The 10,734-nt window shown below is 41.4% G+C and overlaps 1 non-coding gene across 1 annotated transcript; it reads right to left on the reverse strand.

Moving 5' to 3' along the window:
- Positions 1–1,618: 1,618 nt before the first annotated feature.
- On the reverse strand, positions 1,619–1,726 carry LOC112793153 (small nucleolar RNA R71). Its single transcript, XR_003197860.1, has one exon. It is a non-coding gene; the product is annotated as a small nucleolar RNA R71 (small nucleolar RNA).
- Between the last annotated feature and the right edge of the window lie 9,008 nt (positions 1,727–10,734).

The raw sequence follows: 10,734 nt of genomic DNA on the forward strand, positions 1-10,734 counted from the left end.
TCTTTGAATTCTCTTGACTTGAGTGTTTTATGTGCCTCATATGCATTCTCATTTTGTTAGTGTCAGTAGTATACAAACTGCTAAGTTTGGTGTCTTGCATGCATTGTTATTTGATTTTAGTTGCATTTTGATTATTCCTTATTATTAAAAATCCAAAAATATTTTTAATTTGTGTCTTTTCAAGTCAATAATACAGAGAATTGAAGATTCAGAACATACGACAGAGGAATTGCACAGAAAAAACTGGGCGTTCAAAACGCCTAGTGAAGAAGGACAGACTGGCGTTTAAACGCCAGCCAGGGTACCTGGTTGGGCGTTTAACGCCCAAAAGGGTAGCATTTTGGGCGTTAAACGCCAGAATGTGCACCATTCTGGGCGTTTAATGCCAGGATGGCAAAAGGGGGAAGATTTTGTTTTCAATGCAAATTTTTTTCAAGTTTTCAAAATCTTTTCAAAATCAAATCTTTTTCAAATCAAATCTTTTCAATCAAATCTTTTTCAAAATCAATTTCTTTCTCTTTTCAAAAATACTTGCTATCAATTAATGATTTGATTCAACATTTCAAGTATGTTGCCTTTTCTGTTGAGAAAGGTTTAATGTTTGAATCATATCTTTTCTTGATAGCCAAGTCATTAACTTTTAAAATCAAATCCTTTTAAAATGTTTTTCAAATCATATCTTCTCAATCACATTTTTTTAAAACCAATCATATCTTCTTAACCACATCTTTTTTTCAAAATAATTTTCAATCAAATCTTTTTGATTTCTAATTTCAAAATCTTTTTCAAAAATCACTTTACTTCTTTCTCAATCATGGTTTTCGAAAATCAACTAAAGTTTTTCAAAATGTTTTCAAAATCTTTTACTTAATTTTCGAAAATTACTTCTCCCCTTCTCACATCCTTCTATTTATGGACTAACACTATTCCTTAATGCAAAATTCGAACTCCATCTTCTTTGATAAGTTCGAATTTTCTACTTCTGCCTTCTATTTTTCTTTTCCTCTGACACCTCAAGGAATCTCTATAGTGTGACATAGAGGATTCCACATTTTCTTGTTCTCTTCTCTTTCTTATGAGCAGGAGCAAGGACAAAAGCATTCTTGTTAAGGCTGACCCTGAACCTGAAAGGACCTTGAAGCGAAAGCTAAGAGAAGCCAAGGCACAACTCTCTGTAGAGGACCTAATAGAAATCTTCAAAGAAGGAGAACCCATGGCAGCCGAAAACAACAACAATGCCAACAATGCAAGGAAGGTGCTGGGTGACTTTACTGCACCTACTCCCGACTTCTATGGGAGAAGCATCTCTATCCCTGCCATTGGAGCAAACAACTTTGAGCTTAAGCCTCAATTAGTTTCTCTAATGCAACAGAATTGCAAGTTCCATGGACTTCCATTGGAAGATCCTCATCAGTTTTTAGCTGAATTCTTGCAAATCTGTGACACTGTCAAGACTAATGGGGTTGACCCTGAGGTCTACAGACTCATGCTATTCCCTTCTGCTGTAAGAGACAGAGCTAGGATATGGTTGGACTCACAACCTAAAGAAAGCCTGAACTCTTGGGAAAAGCTAGTCTATGCCTTCTTGGCAAAGTTCTTTCCACCTCAAAAATTGAGTAAGCTTAGAGTGGAAGTCCAAACCTTCAGACAGAAGGAAGGAGAATCCCTCTATGAAGCTTGGGAAAGATACAAACAATTAATCAGAAAGTGTCCCTCTGATATGCTTTCTGAATGGAGCATCATAGGTATTTTCTATGATGGTCTCTCTGAACTGTCCAAGATGTCTTTGGATAGCTCTGCTGGAGGATCTCTTCATCTGAAGAAGATGCCTACAGAAGCTCAAGAGCTGATTGAAATGGTTGCAAATAACCAATTCATGTACACTTCTGAAAGGAATCCTGTGAACAATGGGACCAATCAGAAGAAAGGAGTTCTTGAGATTGACACTCTGAATGCCATACTGGCTCAGAATAAAATATTGACTCAACAAGTCAATATGATTTCTCAAAGTCTGTCTGGAATGCAAAATGCACCAAGCAGTACTAAGGAAGCTTCATCTGAAGAAGAAGCTTATGATCCTGAGAACCCTTCAATAGAAGAGGTGAATTACATGGGAGAATCCTATGGAAACACCTATAATCTTTCATGGAGAAATCATCCAAATTTCTCATGGAAGGATCAACAGAGACCTCAACAAGGTTTCAACAATAATAATGGTGGAAGAAACAGGTTTGGCAATAGCAAGCCTTTTCCATCATCTTCTCAGCAACAGACAGAGAATTCTAAGCAGAATACCTCTGACTTAACAACCATGGTCTCTGATCTAATCAAAACCACTCAAAGTTTCATGACTAAAACAAGATCCTCCATTAGAAATTTGGAGGCACAAGTGGGTCAGCTGAGCAAGAAAATTACTGAACTCCCTCCTAGTACTCTTCCAAGCAATACAGAAGAAAATCCAAAAGGAGAGTGCAAAGCCATCAACATGGCCGAATTTGGAGAGGAAGAAGAGGCAGTGAACGCCACTGAGGAGGACCTCAAGGGACGTCCACTGGCCTCCAATGAGCTCCCAAATGAGGAACCATGGGAATCTGAGGCTCAAAATGAGACCATAGAGATTCCATTGGACTTACTTCTGCCATTCATGAGCTCTGATGAGTATTCTTCCTCTGAAGAGGATGAGTATGTCACTGAAGAGCAAGTTGCTAAATACCTTGGAGCAATTATGAAGCTAAATGACAAGTTATTTGGAAATGAGACTTGGGAGGATGAACCCCCTTTGCTCACCAAAGAACTAGATGACTTGTATAGGCAGAAACTGCCTCAAAAGATACAGGATCCTGGGAAGTTTTCAATACCTTGCACCATAGGCACCATGACCTTCAAGAAGGCCTTGTGTGACTTAGGGTCAAGTGTAAACCTCATGCCTCTCTCTGTAATGGAGAAGCTAGGGATCTTTGAGGTGCAAGCTGCAACAATCTCACTAGAGATGGCAGACAATTCAAGAAAACAAGCCTATGGACTTGTAGAGGATGTTCTGGTAAAAGTTGAAGACCATTACATCCCTGCTGATTTCATAGTCCTAGAGACTGGGAAGTGCATGGATGAATCCATCATCCTTGGCAGACCCTTCCTAGCCACAGCAAGGGCTGTGATTGATGTTGATAGAGGAGAATTAATCATTCAAGTTAATGAAGAATCCCTTGTGTTTAAGGCTCAAGGATATCCCTCTGTCATCATGGAGAGGAAGCATGAAGAGCTTCTCCCAAAACAGAGCCAAACAGAGCCCCCACAGTCAAACTCTAAGTTTGGTGTTGGGAGGCCACAACCAACTTCTAAGTTTGGTGTTGAACCCCCACATTCAAACTCTAAGTTTGGTGTTGGGAGGTTCCAACATTGCTCTGAGTATTTCTGAGGCTCCATGAGAGCCCTCTGTCAAGCTACTGACTTTAAAGAAGCGCTTGTTGGGAGGCAACCCAATGTTATATTTTATCTATTTTCCTTTGTTATTTTATGTTTTTTTTGTAGGTTGATGATCATGAAAAGTCACAAAATCAATGAAAAAAGCAAAAACAGAATGAAAAATAGAAAGAAAAATAGCACACCCTGGAGGAGAGCTTGCTGGCGTTTAAACGCCAGTGAAGCTAGCTGTTGGGCGTTTAACGCCCAGTCTGGCACCATTCTGGGCGTTTAATGCCAGAAAGGGGCACCAGACTGGCGTTAAACGCCAGAAAAGGGCAAGAAGCTGGCGTTAAACGCTAGAAATGGGCACCAGCCCGGCGTTTAACGCCAGAATTGGCACAAAACGCAATTTTGCTTGCCATTTAGTGCAGGGATGACTTTTCCTTGACACCTCAGGATCTGTGGACCCCACAGGATCCCCACCTACCTCACCATTCAAATTCAAACCACTTTCCCACCCAAACCCACCCTCACTTGACCGAACCCTACCCTTCCCCCACTCCTATATAAACCCTCCTTCACTCCTTTATTTTCACACAACCAAACCACAACTTCTACCCCTTTTTGGCCGAACCACAAAGCCATATCCATCTCCTCTATTTCTTCTTCTTCTACTCTCTTCTTTCTTCTTTTGCTCGAGGACGAGCAAACCTTTTATGTTTGGTGTGGTAAAAGCATTGCTTTTTGTTTTTCCATAACCATTTATGGCATCCAAGGCCGGAGAAACCTCTAGAAAGAGGAATGGGAAGGCAAAAGCTTCCACCTCCGAGTCATGGGAGATGGAAAGATTCATCTCAAGGGTGCATCAAGACCACTTCCATGAAGTTGTGGCCTTGAAGAAGGTGATCCCCGAGGTCCCTTTCTCACTCAAAAAGAGTGAATATCCGGAGATCCGACATGAGATCCGAAGAAGAGGTTGGGAAGTTCTTACCAACCCCATTCAACAAGTCAGAATCTTAATGGTTCAAGAGTTCTATGCCAATGCATGGATCACCAAGAACCATGATCAAAGTGTGAACCCGGATCCAAAGAATTATCTTACTATGGTTCGGGGGAAATACTTGGATTTTAGTCCGGAAAATGTAAGGGTGGCATTCAACTTGCCCATGATGCAAGGAGATGAACATCCTTACACTATAAGGATCAACTTTGATCAAAGGTTGGACCAAGTCCTCACAGTCATATGCGAAGAGGGCGCCCAATGGAAGAGAGATTCAAGAGGGAAGCCGGTTCAGCTGAGAAGGCATGACCTCAAACCCGTGGCTAGAGGATGGTTGGAGTTTATCCAACGCTCAATCATTCCCACTAGCAACCGGTCCGAAGTTACTATAGACCGGGCTATCATGATTCATAGCATCATGATTGGAGAAGAAATAGAAGTTCATGAGGTGATATCCCAAGAACTTTATAAGGTGGCGGACAAGTCCTCTACCTTGGCAAGGTTAGCCTTTCCTCATCTCATTTGTCACCTCTGTTATTCAGTTGGAGTTGACATAGAGGGAGACATCTCCATTGATGAGGACAAGCCCATCACTAAGAAGAGGATGGAGCACACAAGAGACCCTACTCATCATGAGATCCCTGAGATACCTCAAGGGATGCACTTTCCTCCACAAAACTATTGGGAGCAACTAAACACCTCCCTAGGAGAATTGAGTTCCAACATGGGACAACTAAGGGCGGAGCATCAAGAACATTCCATCCTCCTCCATGAGATTAGAGAAGATCAAAGAATCATGAGAGAGGAGCAACAAAGACAAGGAAGAGACATTGAGGAGCTCAAGCACTCCATAGGATCTTCAAGAGGAAGAACAAGCCGCCATCACTAAGGTGGACCCGTTCTTTAATTTCCTTGTTCTTTATTTTCCTATTTTTCGACTTTTAGTGCTTATGTTTGTCTATGTTTGTGTCTTGTGATCATTAGTGTCTTAGTGTCTATGCCTTAAAGTTATGAATGTCCTATGAATACATCACCTCTCTTAAATAAAAAAATGTTCTTAATTGAAAAAGAGAAGAATTGCATGAATTTTGAATTTTATAACAGTTTAATTATCTTGATGTGGTGGCAATACTTTTGTTTTCTGAATGTATGCTTAAACAGTGCATATGTCTTTTGAATTTGTGGTTCATGAATGTTGGCTCTTGAAAGAATGATGAAAAAGGAGACATGTTACTGAGGATCTGAAAAATCATAAAAATGATTCTTGAAGCAAGAAAAAAAAGCAGTGAATTCAAAAAAAAAGAGAGAAAAAAAATTTCAAAAAAAGAAAGAAAAAGAAAGAAATAAAGTTGTGATCCAAGGCAAAAAGAGTGTGCTTAAGAACCCTGGACACCTCTAATTGGGGACTCTAGCAAAGCTGAGTCACAATCTGAAAAGGTTCACCCAGTTATGTGTCTGTGGCATGTATGTATCCGGTGGTAATACTGGAAGACAGAGTGCTTTGGGCCACGGCCAAGACTCAATAAGTAGCTGTGTTCAAGAATCATCATACTTAACTAGGAGAATCAATGACACTATCTGGATTCTGAGTTCTTAAAGAAGCCAATCATTCTGAATTTCAAAGGATAGAGTGAGATGCCAAAACTGTTCAGAGGCAAAAAGCTAAAAGCCCCGCTCATCTAATTAATACTGATCTTCATAGATGTTTTTGGAATTCATTGCATATTCTCTTCTTTTTTATCTTGTTTGATTTTCAGTTGCTTGAGGACAAGCAACAATTTAAGTTTGGTGTTGTGATGAGCGGATAAATTGTACGCTTTTTGGCATTGTTTTTAGTATGTTTTTAGTATGATATAGTTAGTTTTTAGTATATTTTTATTAGTTTTTAGTTAAAATTCACTTTTCTGGACTTTACTATGAGTTTGTGTGTTTTTCTGTGATTTCAGGTATTTTCTGGCTGAAATTGAGGGACCTGAGCAAAAATCTGATTCAGAGACTAAAAAGGACTGCAGATGCTGTTGGATTCTGACCTCCCTGCACTCGAAGCGGATTTTCTGGAGGTACAGAAGTCCAATTGGCGCGCTCTCAACGGCGTTGAAAAGTAGACATCCTGGGCTTTCCTGAAATATATGATAGTTCATACTTTGCCCAAGATTTGATGGCCCAAACCGGCGTTCAAAGTCACCCTCAGAATTCCCAGCGTTAAACGCCGGAACTGGCACAAGAATGGGAGTTAAACGCCCAAACTGGCACCAAAGCTGGCGTTTAACTCCAAGAGGAGTCTCTACACGAAAATGCTTCATTACTCAGCCCAAGCACACACCAAGTGGGCCCGGAAGTGGATTTTTATGTCATTTACTCATCTCTGTAAACCTTAGGCTACTAGTTCTCTATAAGTAGGACCTTTTACTATTGTATTGAGATATCTGGGTAGTTATCTTTGTTCTGATGCTATCTTAGATCATTAGGAGGCTGGCCATTCGGCCATGCCTAGACCTTGTTCTTATGTATTTTCAACGGTGGAGTTTCTACACACCATAGATTAAGGTGTGGAGCTCTGCTGTACCTCGAGTATTAATGCAATTACTATTGTTCTTCTATTCAATTCCGCTTGTTCTTGTTCTAAGATATCACTTGTTCTTCAACTTGATGAATGCGATGATCCATGACACTCATCATCATTCTCACCTATGAACGTGTGACTGACAACCACCTCCGTTCTACCTTCGATTGGGTGAATATCTCTTGGATTCCTGATACACGATGCATGGTTGATCGCCTGACAACCGAGTGCTCGCCTGACAACCGAGCCAGCCATTCCGTGAGATCAGAGTCTTCGTGGTATAGGCTAGAACTGATGGCGGCATTCAAGAGAATCCGGAAGGTCTAACCTTGTCTGTGGTATTCTGAGTAGGATTCAATGACTGAATGACTGTGACGTGCTTCAAACTCCTGAGGGCGGGGCGTTAGTGACAGACGCAAAAGAATCATTGGATTCTATTCCGGCCTGATCGAGAACCGACAGATGGATAGCCGTGCCGTGACAGGGTGCGTTGAACATTTCCACTGAGCGGATGGGAGGTAGCCACTGACAACGGTGAAACCCTTGCTTAAGCTTGCCATGGAAAGGAGTAGGAAGGATTGGATGAAGACAGTAGGAAAGTAGAGAGACGGAAGGGACCAGCATCTTCATACTCTTATCTGAAATTCCTACCAATGAATTACATAAGTATCTCTATCTTTATCTTTATGTTTTATTCGTATATCACCATACCCATTTGAGTTTGCCTGACTCAGATTTACAAGGTGACCATAGCTTGCTTCATACCAACAATCTCTGTGGGATCGACCCTTACTCGCGTAAGGTTTATTACTTGGACGACCCAGTACACTTGCTGGTTAGTTGTGCGAAGTTGTAGTGATCACAAACCAAACTGCTATAATAAACTGCTATAATAAACAAAGACCCAAGAGGCCATCTGAAGTCAACCCGAAGAGCCTGAGAAACTACTTTGTTTTTCCAAAGTAAAGTTGCTAACAGAAAAGCAACCAATGTATCCAGAAACCAAGACTACAAATTACAAAAAAAAAGTTCAAAGCCCACAGGTCAGGCTATACACAAATGTACCAGAAGTAATCATAGAGGATCCAAAGACTTCCCAGTTGCTGCATCACGGGGTGAAGGAGGACGAGTCTGAAGAGGTACAGCATCTACCGTCCCATCATCTCGGTTCAAGATCTGGACGTCAGGATCAGACTCAGGCTGACCAACCTCAGCTGTCGGAGCTGAGGAAGCAGAGGCAACAGAGACTTTGGCAGCAGGCACATCGTCATCATCATCATGGTCATCAGGAACAATCTTACCATCTTTTACAATGTTGTCCAAGCTGAAAAGAGTAAGGTCAAGCTCGGGCGCAAGAACTCGAACCTGTTCCTTCAAATTCTCATAAGCAGCATTGACACTGCCTACAAGATGACCTTAAAGTTCAGTATAATTGGCTCAGACAGACTCCAAACTCTCTCTGAGACCTATCATCTCCCTATAAGTGGTGACATAGCTCTTCTTATGCTTCAACACCGTATCCTCAGCCAACTTTGCTAAGGATGCCAAAACAATAGCTTTAGTTTTTTCACCCTCCAACTCCTTTTCCAGCTTGGCCACTTTCACCTCGAGCTCCTCCTTCAAACCTTTGATCCCGTCGAACTCCGACTTGGCCTCCTCCATAAAAGCCTTTGTTGCATGGATAGAAAGATCCTGGGTGGTCCGATATAAAGCTGCTCCCATTTGAGCCATCTTGACACTGCTCCGAGTAATAAAATTCAAATGACGAAGAAGAGAGACACCGTCAGTAGGCATAATGCCATAAGAGGCAATTTGCTGGTTGACGAATCCAACAGCATCAAAATCAGGAGCATCTAGATTGAAGGGCTCAACAGTTCGAGGTCTTTTTGAAGGAGGAACGGCTGTAGGAGAAAAGGTAGCAGCAGAAGCTTGGGGAGGATCAAGCACATGAACCCGAGGGGTAGGGATCATCCTCCTCGGTCCAGGAGAGTTCAACACAGGTAGTTTTTGAGAAACCTGAGAAGACCCTTCCCCAGTCACTCTGGCCAAGATGTTTTGGGCCACGGTAGCCTTCCTTGCCTTTTTAAAGGCTTTCATGAAGTCATTATTCTTGGCCATCTGTGAAAAACAAAAATCAACCATAAAGAAGCAGGTTACAAACTGGAAAGAGAAGGAAGCAAAGTAAAAACATAAGCAAAATAAGTCGCCCAATACCCAATACAGTTCAGACTAAGGAGGGGTCCCCCAAAAACCTCTTGGTGTCAAGATGGGGAGGTTCCCCCCAGATGTCTTCTAAAACATTTACAAAAGCCTACTCGACCTCATCAAGCATCTCCCACGTGTATCGAGACACCACAACGTTCTTTTGCCAACACAAGGGGAAGGCAGGTTCATTATTCGCTTCTAAGAAAAAGAGTCGAGCTCCCTCAACAGCTCGGACTTTAAAAAAGTAATTCTTAAAGTTCCTAAAGGACTCGTCATACATAGCAAACACTTTGTGTCCCTGGGCAGAACAAAAGGAAATCCAAGAGGCTTTATTTTTTGAGGAAATTCTGGGCTTAGTCAAAACAAAAAGATAAAAAAAGAGAGTCTGAGAAGGCGTGACGCCCAACTCTTGGCAGAGCAACTAAAAAATCTTAATAAAATCCCAGGAGTTCAGATGAAGCTGGGATGGAGCTACGTTACACAACCACAACAAGTCGGTCTCAAAGGAAGTGAAAGGAAAAGTAATATTCAGCTGGCTGAAAAAATAGTCATAAGCATAAAAGAAGGGGTGTTTCCCCCAGTTCAGAACAGGAAAGCAAACCCTCTCATCAGAATCAGGTGCTACCAATTCATAGTTCTTTTCCTGATCCCTATTCTTACAGAGTCAGTAATGTTTTCTAAGCTCCGCACAAACTCAGCATTCCACGGAAACACATATCAACACAAGGGAGTCCAACCAGTCAGACATCTCCTTAGGAACCTTAGAAGACGTCCCAACAATATTTTTGTGAGAAGACATGGCCAACTAGTCCTACAAAAAGAAAAAGAGAATGGATTACTAACCAAAACAGCTCGGACAAACACGACTCAAGAGCAATACAAACAATAAAAGAAAAACCCCAAGATGCACACCAAGGTCCAGGGGCATCCTTTGGAGGCAGGGACAGAGTAAGGACTCAGAAAAAATCTATAAGGCTACACCCCAAAACTCTCAGTGAAGAAAATTCCCCTTCCAAGCAAACAACAACACGAGAAGAAAATTAAAGCAAACCATCAGAAAAATGTTATCTTCTACAAGTCTATCAGTAAAGAAAGCTACCAACATGGCGAATTCATTAAAGGCGCAATTCTTTCCAAAGAATCAAGCAGTTTATCAGCCCAAAAGTCCAAATGAGAAGATACAATCGGAAGCAATAAACAAGCATCAACTATCAGGGAAAACACTAAAAAGGCATACATAAGTCAAAAGGAACTCTAAAAAACCTTCATCACAGCAACAATCAAGCATGACGATACAAAAAGGTTCAAGCTTTCCAACATGAAATCAAGCAACGGCACAATTATTTACAAAAGTAAAATGCAAGAAGAACAGTAAAAGAAGAAAGAAAGAAACAGACCTAAAAAGCAGAGGAGACAATGAAACACTGAGAGGTTGAAAAGCAATAACAAGGCCGAAGGTCACCTTCCAAAGGAACCAAGCACAAAACAATCACTAACGGCACCACAAGGAGAAGCGCAGAAACGTAAAAGACAAAGAGTCCCAGGCAAACTAGAAAATAGAAGA

The sequence above is a fragment of the Arachis hypogaea genome, chromosome 3 (genome assembly GCF_003086295.3).
Source record: "Arachis hypogaea cultivar Tifrunner chromosome 3, arahy.Tifrunner.gnm2.J5K5, whole genome shotgun sequence".
Taxonomy (NCBI): domain Eukaryota; kingdom Viridiplantae; phylum Streptophyta; class Magnoliopsida; order Fabales; family Fabaceae; genus Arachis; species Arachis hypogaea.